The sequence below is a fragment of the Cyanistes caeruleus genome, chromosome 13, assembly GCF_971803275.1.
Source record: "Cyanistes caeruleus chromosome 13, bCyaCae1.hap1.1, whole genome shotgun sequence".
Classification (NCBI taxonomy): domain Eukaryota; kingdom Metazoa; phylum Chordata; class Aves; order Passeriformes; family Paridae; genus Cyanistes; species Cyanistes caeruleus.
The window spans coordinates 15,651,883-15,665,339 of record NC_141713.1 but is presented as its reverse complement, the minus strand read 5'-3'; the positions used below and the strand labels follow the sequence as shown (position 1 = coordinate 15,665,339).

Sequence of the window (13,457 nt, the reverse complement as noted above, 5' to 3'; positions counted from 1 at the left end):
AAAACAAGACAAAAACACACACACCGAAAAAAAACCAACCAAACAAACAAAAAACACCAACAAACCCCCACAATTGCTTTCCTTAGAAAATAATGACTTCTGTGGTGGAGGGAGACAGAAAACTGTCATCATCATGATGCCTGCAGGATTTGTACCATGGCTGCTTTATTCCTGCTCTGGTCTGTGAGCCAGCTTTCTCAGGAAGAGCCCACTCCCTATGATTTATCACTTTTAAAAGTCACCAGTTATATAGTATTTTTTGAAAGTCCCCTTTAGATATGTAATTATGATTTTACTACCTCAAAAAATAATTTGATTCCTGTCTGCTTTACTAGAGAACTCCAGAGTTCAAAAACAGACACAGAGACCCACACCCTTTTCAGCACTTGAATTTCATGCTTGTTGTCCCTCATGATCTGAACTTCCCTGGAAAGTTGTGGTTCTCTATTAAATTGTTAGATATACTCAGATGTGCTTGTCTGTAACATAGCACAAAGAGATTCCTTCAAGAGAAAATTAAACTACATCATCTCCTATCCATACTATTTTTGTTTTATGTTAGATTTATTTAGCTTACATGCATATATATATATGTAATTATTTGGAAATATTTATACAAATAATTATACACAAATATACAAATATAATATACAAATATATTTGTAAATATTTATAGTTAGCTATTAAGATAAAATTGATTCAATTATGTTCTTGTCTTAGGCCAAAGCAGAATTTAGGACAGCCTTGTAATTCAGGTGGGGTTTGGGGCTTGCTTTGTTTTCTGAAGTGCACAATGCTCACTTTGCAAAGAGCCAGAGAGCAGGCACACTGCAATCCTCTGTTTAGGTAATGTGAAAGGATTTGTATAAAAATTCACAGTTGCTTTGTAACCCAAGTTTGCTTTTTCCCTTGAGTCTGCAGTGCTGGCAGGATTCTCTTGTCATCTGCTGCTAAAAAGTCACAAAAAAAATTGGCTGGAAATTACACTTAGTTCATCTGTGATAAAAATACATGTTTAGTTTTTCTGTTCCATTTTTCCTTCCCTATTGACTTGATCCCTTGAAATGGTGACTGCACTAACCTGAGGGCTGCTACCCCTCGTTTCTGGCTGGCATCTCAGTGAGCTGTTAGTAAGAAATGGCTGAGCTTTGTCTGGACAACTCTTCTTATTGAAGGTGGAAAAGGAACTATGGTGTGAAAGGAAAAGCAAATAAACACATAATGGAGTAATCTCTGATACAGACATACTAGGATGTGTGAAAACACTGTGAGTAGATGTTCCTAAAAATTCCTGTTGAATTATTCTCACTCACTGGCTAAATAGGTGGCTATCCAGCATAAAAGTCTTTCAAAGCCCTTCCGAGTCACTGCATTGTATTGCTCCTGTGCCAGCACTTTTTGATGTCCCAGAATAAGGTATGTCTTGATGTATGATGCACAGTAAGAAATTTGAAAAAAATAGATTGCATCAATTCCCTTTGACAGTCTGGTTTCTGTCCACTCCATATAGATTTTGACAGATAATTAGCAGGGCAGATACAGTACATTTAAGGAGCAAAGGCTCTTATAACCCGTGGACAGCTAGTTTGCCATAAAAGCAAGATTATGCTGTTAAAAGAAACTGCAAAAAGTTAGATTGCTAGAACTTTGACACTTCTGAAAAGAGATCATAGAAAAAGGTTGAATTGGCTTTAAGGCAGGACCTAACAAATGGCTATGCAGTTGTACAGTGTGTGGGATGAAGTGGTAACCTTGTTATTTTATCTAAGAAAAGACTGACTATTCAGAAAGAGCATAGGACATTGTTGACATTAGAACAATTAGGAGAGAGTGACACAATTGAAATGCAAAGCACCAGTAAACCTTCTATTGAAGTGTTTGTTTCCTTCAGAGAAGCTTAAAAGATTCTTAAATGCTGGATCTGTGGAATCATTTGCTGTTAGCTTTTATCTTGAATGCATTTTCTTAATTTACTTTCTTTTTTGTCTGACTGCTAATATTGTGGTCTGTGGTAGACAAAATACAGAACACAAACACCTCAATTCACAATCCTGAATCAACAAATATCTGTCCCTAGAGACTATCTTCAGTGAGAGATACAAGAGTGGGACTTTTGCTGAATACCAGTAACTGGAACCCAGCTGCTGTGTTCACCTCAAGCAACCAGCAGTCACTTCAGCTCTGCAGGGCCTTCTTGTAACATCAGGGACAGTGTTTCAGGAGGGAGTGATTTTTATTCCTCATTTCTCCTGCATCCAGAGGAAGGCCTACATTCACAAAACAGGTTGTCCTGTTAGTCACATAAAGGTAGTAGGTCTTAGTTTGTACCATCTTTGGGGGGAAAAGACATATTTCAGTAAAAGACTTCTGGAAATAACTTAGGTCTTCTAGGATGACCTTAAAAGTAAAATACAGTTGTGCCAAATTGAGGCTCACATTTTTCAAATGATTGTGATATGAAAGTGTGATTCTTAAAAATTTTGTATAGATTTTATTTTTATTTTGTGACTTAAAAGGCAAACATTTGAAAGTAGATAAATATGTATTTTGTTAATTTTAAATTTGATAAAGGATCTTTAAAATCTGATCTATTATAGTCATTATTTAAAAGTTTAGAAAAATTGATAGTTGTTGATTCCACTCTGTGTGCTGCAAGTCCAAAGAACTGTTGCACAAATACAGACTGAGCAGTTACAAGAATAAAGGGAAAGAATAAAATGATTGAGACTGAATGTGCCAGGGAATGCAAGAGATTGTGCTCACTCCTTTAATTGGGACGCAGCATTGTTGATTAGTCAGAGCAGAGGAGAATCAGATCTCTGAGCTAATATCCTGCTCAATTAAGTTCAAGCCCCAGACAGGCCTATCTAGAAAATGCTCCAGTAACTGCGACCTACCTCAAGGCGGGGAGTCAGGCTTAACTGATGTTCAGCAAGCATTTTAAAGGGTCCATCAGGGAGCTGTACAGCCCTTCTGTGCTGTGTTCCTGTCAATGAATAGTTAAAAGTTTTTACCATAAAATTATTGTTCTTCAAATTTACTGTGTGTTAATGACAGGCTTAATTTTTTTCTAAGTGCTGCTGCGTTGTTTGAGCTTGCAAATCACTGCAGGTATTAAGAAGGTAAAACTGAGGTCAAGTCAAGTGTTATTGCTGTTTGACATCATTTTTGGAAAAAAATTAGGGAACTTCTAGTATGCCATCCCAATTTTTGTATGATGAATGTCAGTAATAATGAGACTGAAGGGCCGAAGCCATGTAGCCTTGTCAATACATGCCAGATACATATCGTTTGTTTTATTACAGATATAGGCTTTGATCTTTCTTATGTTTGAAGACTTGATTAGGCTCATCTTGTTAAAGACATAGCACATGAAAGCTGTGAATTGGTTCCTTTAATAGCAAAGCTCTTGAGAAAGAGCTCCTCAAATTAAAGAGTAGAAAACACCTCCTAAGGGCTGTGTAAACCTTCCCACACTCAGTATGAAATGTATTTGCAGATGTTTCTGTGTCAGAATGGTGTTTCTTCCCCAGACGTTCAGTGGTTCTCAGAATTCTGGATTTGGCTGTTGAGGAGATGTTTCCTGAGGCAACACCTGAAGGACAGGGTGCCTGTGTGTGCTCTGAGTGCTGGGAGTGGACACAGGCCACACTAAATCAGAATCTTAACAGTTACACTGAAAAATATTGTTCTACATACTTCCCCCTTAAGTGTCTATTAGTGTGTATGACTTGAGTTCAAAACTTTTTGACACTTGGTTGTGGTTATCTCTGTTAGGAAAGGAGTAATGCAGCTCATAGTGTTTCTCTGTGAGTGTATTCCATCCTGGCAAAACATAAGCAAGATGTTGCTGGTGAATACTGAACAGCAGGCCACATTAAGATGTAGCCTAATGCTACATCCCAAAAGTTCCATTTACTTAGTGTTAACTGCGTTTCCTTTTTTGGCCCAGGCCCTTTTAGCATGGGCTAGAAATAAATTTATTAACAGAATAAGAAATAATTATTAGCTTGAAAATACAATTTCTGTATTTAAAAAAAAAGGCTTTATTATCACACTTTTTTTTTGTTACTTTTCCTGTTGCTTGGTTACCGGGTCATAGAGAAAACTACATTTTGAAGAGAATTTAAGTTAATTATCAGCTATTGCTAAATCAGCAATTAAAATCTCACCTTCAGATTTTCTAGATGTTTTACATTTTGTAAGTAGCAGCAGAAAGGAATAAAATATTTTATTTCTGCTCCCCACCCTGCTAAGAAAGTGGGCACAATGTAATGGTCACCCTTACCTGAAGCAGTTCTTACAGTACTCTTGGATAAAGGTTTTCTAGCAGCTGCTTGTGAAATACAGTTTTAGAATGGCTTTCTGTGGAAATAACCCGTTCCTGCCTCACTTGTTCCCCAGGGCATATTTCAGTGTGTGTGCTGTGGTGGTTACAATTGCTGTAGAATCAGATTAAGTCTGGGTCTCAGTCATGGTAACTTATATCTTTCTTATTTTTCACCTCAGCATCAGTTTTGTGGTACTTCTGACCCTCTTGTTACTTAGCTTTAGTAAGTGACCTTCAACTTGACTGAAACATCCAGGTCTTGCTCTTTATTAAAGCAATTTGTGTTGAGCCCAAGTGTAGACACCCAGCCTGGTGCATGGTGGCAGCTCTTGTGCAGGATGAGTAGCTCTTGGGTAGGTGCCCCATCAGCCCCAGGAGTGCTCATCCTGACCCAGTGGGATGTGGGAGCTTGGGCATTGCTCTGCATCCACCAGATGTGTCTGACACTGCTGCAGCTTTCATCACTGAGAACTTACTCTGGGCTTACTTTGAATGAGAGGGGAACATTTAATTACATTATGATGTATGTTATGCTGTATAGGATGCTATATAGATTTATTTATTTTAATAGTGCAATCTGTGCTGTCCACTAGTTTAGATAAAGTTTTAACTAGAAGGCTTCAGATTTGATTACGAGGTTTAGGTTATATTTTAAATCCCATGTCTGTTAATTTTGCTTTTTGAATTACTGGCTTTTCACACACACAACTCCTATGGAAATAAGAGCAAACATTTAATTATTTTCCTTAGAGAAGAGGAACCACTTGGTTCCTCCACAGGAAATACAAAGTGGTTGAAACACCTGTGTGGAGAATAGATAGTCAAGGAGAAGAAAGAAATAAAGAAACAAATCATCTTTGGATTTTAAGCACTGAATCACTACCCAGCAAACCATTTGAACTAACCACTGCAAAATCCTAGGGCATTTGATATTTGTCTTTTCATTTTCTTGAAAATGAAAGCAATCCTTTTGAAAATTTTGTCATTATGAAAATTTAATTTAGAGCAATTTGTCCCTAGCTAAATATTCATTAAAACCTTAGTATACACCCATGTGTAAATTCAGTTAGTCTGCACTTGCCTTGGAGCTCTGGGGATTTCATTGCAACTTGTGTTCTTTGATGAGGGTGATGAGATTTGAACTGTTCAGTTGCTTGCAGGACTCCAGACTGATGATGTCAAGTCTTTGGGAAAGTCTCTCAGATGCTGTAGTTTTAAGGTTTTTAAGGATCCCTTTTCCTCTGGCCTTGGGGGCAGGGGTTTAGTTTTCAGTGTGCATTGAGTGGAGATTTGCAGCATTTGAACCCTCTTGTTAGACATGGACTGGTTTGTAAAGAACTTTTATTTGTAGTTTTGCATTGAGGACAATTTGTTTACTAAGGAGAGTGATGTGATGGAAAATAGCTGTATATTGTACTAGGTGGCATATTGCTGTGGATGTTCCATGGTTTGTGGGGAATTTCTATTTTCCTATTAGTATCAGCAGTGAGGGATGTACTAAAAGGGAAAGAAGCAGGCTTAATGTAAACTGTTTGAATAAATGTTTGCCCACAGGAGCACAAATATTTCTTACTTTTCTGGTCTGTTTTTTTTTTTATATATTAAAAACTCAGGGTCTTCCTGCATCATTAGTTTTATATCTATTTACAAATAATAAAAATCTTCATTTGAAAGAAGTTTGTGGTAATGAATTTTGAATACCATGTTATTCTTTTTAATAAACAGGAATATGAAAGCTCTTGAAGTAAGACACTGCAATCACTGTATAATTACAGTGGGGGACTTGCCCTCCTCCACACCCTCCAGCCTAGGTAGGACCCAGATTACAGAACCTTGCTGACTATTCCTTTGGTAAAGGCATGCAAAGTATTAGGTATGTCACTTCATCAGTTTGAATTGCTAGCCTAGGGTTGTTTAAAAGCAGGTGCTAAGAATAGGTGCATCAGTTAAATGCTCTGTGATGAGGGTGATTTATGATGGGAGGCTTGAGCAAAAAGGAAAATTATCTCAAGACAGATGAACAAAGGGTGGCTGTAATTAAGCATGTATTAAACACGGGCACTACAGACTCTCAGCCACTGACCTGGTGTTTGCTGTCTTCCACTGGTACTATTCTGCACTGGCTGCTTGTATTAGATCCACACAAAGGGGCACCATTCTGTGTTCTTACCTGGTTTTTCATAATGATCAAGCTGGAGTGACCTTTAAAAAGCCAGATAATATTTTATTTACCTTTTTTCTCCCATTTACTGCTAAATGTTAATGAAGGTAAGAGATTCAAATCCTTGCAAATAAAACATTTTAATTGACTTAAGTGTAACCATAACAGTAAATTGGCTACTTTATATGGAAAAGCTTTTAGGTGTTGTTGAAACACATTTGTACAGTCCTTGCATCCATCCATAGACTCAGAAATTAGAAGCAAACATTTCCTTTGTTTCCAATGACAGGGGGTTTGAGAATGTTTTGAGGATAGATTTCCCTAAGACTGGTTGCTGTAATCAAGTGCTGGTCAAGTATTCCCTCAAGATACCTCCTCTGAAGCCCTTGTTACTACCTGGCCATTATTAACCATCTGCAGCCAGTCCTAACAACATTTACAGTGGCCAAGATTTCTACTCCAGCTTTTCAGGCTACCTGTTCATTCAGGTCAAGCTAAGTATCCTCTATTGTCTAGCAGTGTTGTCCAGCTGAGTTTGGCCTGGTACGTCAGCTAGTCTGAACTTAATTGTATCAGTGCATTAAGATAAAAGGAGCATTTTATTGCTGTATTCCTATTAAATGGAAACAGATTAAATATCCCAGTCAAGAGACCCTAGGAAATTTCCTCCAAGCTAAAGTGCTAAAGTTCCCATCCCTCCATGTGGGCAGGGGGATGCTCCTCACAGCTGCAGTAACCCTTTTGCCTTGTGTGTTAAGAGGATGGGGGGAATTCGGTGGAGGAGTTACAAGGTTTAATGTGGCCTTCTAAAGCAGAACTGCCTGAATGCAGTGATGCTGAGAGCACCTTCCACTCTGTGAGCAGCTTTGTTTAAATTTGCCTAAAAACCAAACTGAATATAATTGAATATTGGTGAGACCCTGTGTACAAGACAGTGCAGGAGCTGAGTTGCTGCCACAGTCACAGCAGCAGCCCATCTTTCTTGACAGAGCTTTCCAGCTGAACGAGCTCTGTGGGACTCACAGCTTTTGCTCTTTGAGTCTTCAGGATCCTGGGGCTGTATCAGACATGTTCTGTGTTAGAAAGAGTGAGCTGCTTAGAACAAACCTCTGGAGATTCACATAGGAATATTTCTCATTTTTTTCCCCTGTTCAGACTGGGGGCAGGAAGGCAGTTCAGAATTGGTGTTGCTGAGGTTACCTTGAACATGGGGCAGTCTCATAGTTAAACAAAACCTGGATTGATACTTGACTGTGCAATTGCACACTTAGGTGTTCAAAGTAGCAATATGCTGACTCAAGATATAAAAGACCACATAAATTTTTAACTTTAGACACATTTTAGTTTTGCATTAACCAAAAGCAAATAATCTACTGATAAAGGCACAACCAAGTCCTTGGAAAAGCAGAATCATTTAGGTGAGTAAATACCTCTGACATCAAGTACAAGCTTTAACAGAGCACTGACAAACCCACCTTAAAATCATGTTCCTCAGTGCCACCCTACACGTCTTTCAGTGTCTCCAGGGATGGGGTCTCCATCTGGGCACTCCAGTCTACTCTGCTCCCTGGGCAGCCCTTTACAGTGCTTCACTGTACTTTCCATGAAGAAATTTTTTCTAAAATTCAACATAAACCTGCCCTCACACAACTTGAGTCCATTTCCTCTCTTCCTGGTACCTGGGAAAAGAAACCAACCCTGACCTGGCACCACCCTCTTTTCAGGAGTTGGAGATTGACAAGATCCCCTACAAGCCTCCTTTTCCCCAAACTGAACACTCTCGTCTCCTTCAGCTGCTCCTCATCAGACCTGTGCTCCAGACCCTTCCCAGCTCCACCACCTCTCTCTGGACACGCTCCAGCCCCTCAATGTCCTTCTTTTCATGAGTGGCCCAGAGCTGGACACAGAACTCCAGGTGTGCCCTCAGCAGCACCCAGTACTGAGGGACAACTACTGCCCTTCTTGGAACACACCCACCCAGGGCACACAAATCTTTAAATACTGAGGGCCAAGACTAAGAGCTGTGTAGTGAAGCAAGTCTTACACACAGAGTCCTAAAACAAGGCTTGGAATGTCTTATTTGACATTGGTAAGTAAACACGAGAAGACCCTTTTTTTCTAATTTTGCACCGAGAACTGTTGTTAGACAAATAAAACTATTTCATCTCGACATTGACTGAACTGAAGATACAGGAATTTTATCCCCAAATTATTCTGGGCCTGATGTAACCCAGAGCCACCTCTTCCAGCAGTTCTGATTTATGGCTTGTTATTAGAGAAAAATCAGCATAAGGAGATAGGATCCTCTGTTGTCTTTGTGTCACAGGGCCCAAGGGTCCTGGCAGCAGCAACATTCAGACTGGGGTTTTATACTCCTTACACAGCTCCAGGTAGTGAAGAATTTGCCCTTAGAAGAATTTACTTTGCTGCCAGCATGTGAGATGCTTCCACAGATGGTGTGTGGCTCAGAAGTAGAATTTGTGCTCAGCCCCATCTCCTTCATTGTTTCACTGGAGCGGCGCTGTGTCTGCTACGCCACGCTGACTGCTGTGAATGGCATCAAAGCTTTGCTACACTTGTGGGCTGTGCCTTTTTCTCTTCTTTCCTTCTTAAAAATAGTTACAAAAAAATAGCACAGTATATGGGAGGAGAAGAGGAGTTGACTGGGTAATATTTTTACCAGTATATAATTTAGATATACTAATTTTAGTTTTTATAGAGAGCTTTTCTGAGTAGAGTGAGAGTTCTCTACAGGGTGGACAAATCTTTTTGTAGTTATTTTCTAGGCAATCTTATAGCTCATTGAAGATGAACATAAAATTCTGTTTCCTGACTTCGTAGTTTAATTTCATTAATATTGATAACTATTGGATTATTTTGATTCCAGTAATTACACATTATTATTAAAAGAAACTTCTCAGTTAGTTTTATTAGGAAACAGATTTAACTTATTAATTCAAATTCAGTTACAAGCTGATTGTAGAAGGAACTTAATTTCTACTGTCCTCAAAATTGTCACGTACCCAAGTATATTGCCAAAACTAGATGTCAGACTTCCCTTTATTGAATTAGTATATTTTCAGTTTAGAAACCCAGCAACCTGGCTGCTTTAGGAAACTATTAGTGACACAATTGAAAACCTAATTATCCTTCTTTCCTGGAACAGGTTGATTCCTTCCTACTCAGTACTTTTCTGCCTTTCAGTGGAAGGACTTCTCTGTATTTCTTTGCTTTGTGTGTCCTGGGCTGAAGTCTGCAAGTGCTTTTGGGAAGCTGAGTCTCCTGAGTAGATCACATCTGGCTTTGTGTAGCTCAGAAGCTCAAGTAGCAACCTTCATGGACCTGAATCTGGGTAGCATTTCAGAAGAGGTTTCGTCTATAAAATGTTTTCCTGCTTATGAAAATTCTTCCAAAATACATTAAATACAAATCCCTTCAAAAAAGAAACCTGTATATATTAACAAAAATTATAGTTTTAAAAGCTCAAGGATTTACAAACCTATCTAGACCTGTCTGACTCATACGAGTTACCACTTTTGTCACCACAGATTCTTACTTTGCCCATGTGCTGTCAGCAGCAGCCAGCTGAACACAGAGCTCTCTGACATCTTAAAAAAACCCAAACATTTTGTGAGTTTGGGAATTGCATTCCACGGAAAATAGCACTAATGATCCACAAGCAACGTCTTTGGTCAAAGCTTTGTGGTCTCTGAGGAACCTTTGAATATGACAGGTGGCTGAACTATCATTGCAAGTGATTTAGAGAAGCTTGGGGGATTGGATGTTTTGTTTTTGCTGTGTGAAGCTATTAGAAAAATAAATTTTGGCAAAAGATTGGATTTCTCAGGACTTACTCTGTAAATCAGACCAAAATCAGATTGAATCCTTAGAACAAAGGCAGATGTATTTTGCATTTCAATATAAAACCTATCAAGTGGGTGGTGGGCACAGAATGGGTAAATAAATACAAAACCTCTTAAGGGCTTCTTTCTGGGTTGGTTTCAAGAATGTCCCACAAAACAGGTTTTCATGGTTGTATGCAGCAATGTGATGCCATTCAACTTTCTTTACTTTCTTTAGAAATTCTGAAGAAACTGTTGAAAACAGCTTCTGGGCTTTTAGTAAAATAGTTTCCAGAGATGAGGAAAATGAGAGAATGCATATACAATCTTAGACAAATGATCTGCTCATATACTGAAGCCTGGATTGTAAAATGACTGCTGTGCCTTCCAGTGAATGAATATTCAGTGCTTCCCTGCTGGGTTGGCTTTTCCTATTTGAACCAGCTACAGCTCTGCACTGTGATTCACTTGTTACCAAATTAAACTCTTTACACATGTGGGAGATCCAACTTCATAAAGTCAAATTTTTGAAGTGCTTTCTGGTTAGCCACTGTGCCTGTCACAATCTTCATAACACACTGAATTAAGTTTAAAATATCATCCGTGTGTGTTGTTTTCTCCTGGCTGTTGAGCAGCCCTTCTGTACATCACACATTTTTCTGTTGACACTATGTATCACTTAGCAACCCAGTGAAAGGCCTTATATGCATTGATTGCACACAATTGTCTTTATGGGGTGGAAGTGTTAAGTGAATAAACCCCCACAGGTGACCAGACGGTCATTCCTCTCATGTTGATAATCTGTTTACATCAAAATATTGTTTACTCAGCTCTCTGATCTTGAGGAATCTACATGAAGCTGAAAGAATACAGTTAACTCCCCACACTCTGACACACAAGTATGAGCTGTATTTACATTCTCTGAGATGGATAGATTGAGAAGAGAAGGATTGTTTTGTCTTTAACTTAACTCTCCCAAATAAAGCATTAAAATGCATTTGACAGTTAACCACAGATGATAATGCAATCTTTATGCTGGGGTTCCCATCATAATGGAGAAGTTACAAGGCTCTCACTACACCACAAAGAAAGAATCTTTCCTGCAGTCTTTCTGCTGTCTTTTCTGCTTTCCTCTTTGTAAGAGCGGTTACCAAATTACCTTTGGAGAAGTTTGATTGTTTACACTTATTTTTCTACATGGGCAATAGCTGAGCTTTTAAAATGAGCTACAGTATTCTCTCCAGACATTTGTCCTTGACATAAAGTAGTCCAAAGAGACAAAAGTAGTTTTCAATTCCCCAGATTTTATGTATTTTTTTCTCTTCAGTTTTGTTGGGCTTATTATATCCTTATTGATTACTGGGATGGGGGAGGGAGGAGAGAGTGTGCTGAACTGAAGAGAGAAGATATTTCCATTGTTTTGCTTGTTTGTTGACAAAGGTGTAACTTCCAATGCAAGTAGATTTTCTTTTTTTTTTTTTAATGAAGGCTTTGGGAACTTAACTGTTTATATCACAGAGAAAAATCAGCACTTTTGAACCTTTTTTGCCAATTTGGACAATTGTGAAAGATTTGAATGAGAAATCCTCCCTTTTGAAAAAATTCCAAAAACACGTATCCTGAAGCAGGTGAAGCACTAGAAAAATTGCAGTCTCCTACTGTGAATTTTTCTCTTGTTGTTGTTACTTGTAAAGGTCACACTGTAACATCTGTTAAAAATACAATAAATGTAATTGAATTAAGGGAGTCAGTTATATCTGCATTTTCTGTTGGTTTTTTTCCAAGTAGTTAAATATTATAGTCTGAATCTTTATGGTGCCTTCACATAAACCTTTTTTTTTAAAGATTCTACTTGAGAAACACAATAAGGACTTTAACAGGGGCCTGGAAATCCCTGTTACACCACATAGTAACTGCACTGGCAGCACAGTTTGACTTTTGAGCTTGTAAAATGATAGCTGGGCCACAGACATGTATGTGTGTTATGTTATCTGAAGTCAGTTTAAGTCAATCTTTGCAAAGTCTGGCTGATAAATGATCTGAGCTTTCATCATGTTGCCCATCTAACTCCCACTGAAGTCCATGCATCCAGTCCTGGTGTACTGAAAATTCCTGTTGAATCAAACCAGTCTTTGGTGAAGCCCATGGAGATGTGGCAGTGATTAATTGGGCACATCAGCTTCAGTGGAATTTCTCAGGTGAAGAAGGCAGTAGGAATTTGTCCCAGTGATGAGATTTTCCTTGCCTGCAGTGCAAGGCGGGCTGAGCTGGGTGAGGCTCAGCCCTGCCCTGGAATGAGGCACAGGGACAGGTGTGTGACTGCTGAATGCACAGCACGGGGTGATGGGCAGTGCCGACAATCCCTTTCCCTCTTAATGACTTTTGGATAAAACTACTTTTTATAAGCTGGAAGATCAGGTTGATAAATTAACTTTTGGTAGAATCACCTAAAATCTCTGTATTTCTGTACCTAGAAAGGTGATTGCTGATTCTTAGTTCTGCAGCTAAATGAGTGGCTGTTTCTATAAACATTTCACTGTTACAGGTAAGATTTTTCACAGTATTAACTTTAACAACATGGATGTTTGCTATGGAATAAAACCTTAAATTGATGTTCTGCCATTTTGCCAGTTAAAACAAGGGAGAAAAAAAAAATGAAGCTAAGATTATGATAGCTTCTGTGGTAATATTGTCTTCTGATACAGGCACTTTTTTCATCATTAAACGAGAGCCAGAAGAAAATAACTTACTGTTTTTTCTTAGGCCATCTTTCATCTTCACAGCATGGTGAGTTTTGTGCATTTCTTCATTAATTCCATAGTAAACCCAGTTGCTTTTAAGTAGCCTGGATTGCTTTCAAATATGTTTTGGGTTTTTTTCTAAAATTAATTTCACTACAAAATGTTGACTTCACATCTCAAAAACTGTTGATTTCATCGGAATGCACTTGAAAATGCTAGAAACAACTTAGAAAAACCTGGGGGGTTTCTGTCTTCTAAAAAATTAATTTGTATTTCTTTGTATTGAAAAGAAGCCAGACTTAGACCCTTATTCTCATGTGTTCAAGAATTTGGGTGCTCAAGCCAAACATTTCCAAGGCTTTTAAAATAAAAAATTAATCAGT

At 38.5% G+C, this 13,457-nt stretch overlaps 1 long non-coding RNA gene across 1 annotated transcript in view; it reads left to right on the top strand.

Moving 5' to 3' along the window:
* Window positions 1-12,085, top strand: part of LOC147650727 (uncharacterized) — a 105,041-nt gene extending 92,956 nt beyond the window's left edge. The window contains exon 8 of the long non-coding RNA XR_015275857.1: window positions 9,658-12,085. This is a non-coding gene — a long non-coding RNA (uncharacterized LOC147650727). The remainder of the gene's footprint in view (window positions 1-9,657) is intronic.
* Window positions 12,086-13,457: the final 1,372 nt, after the last annotated feature.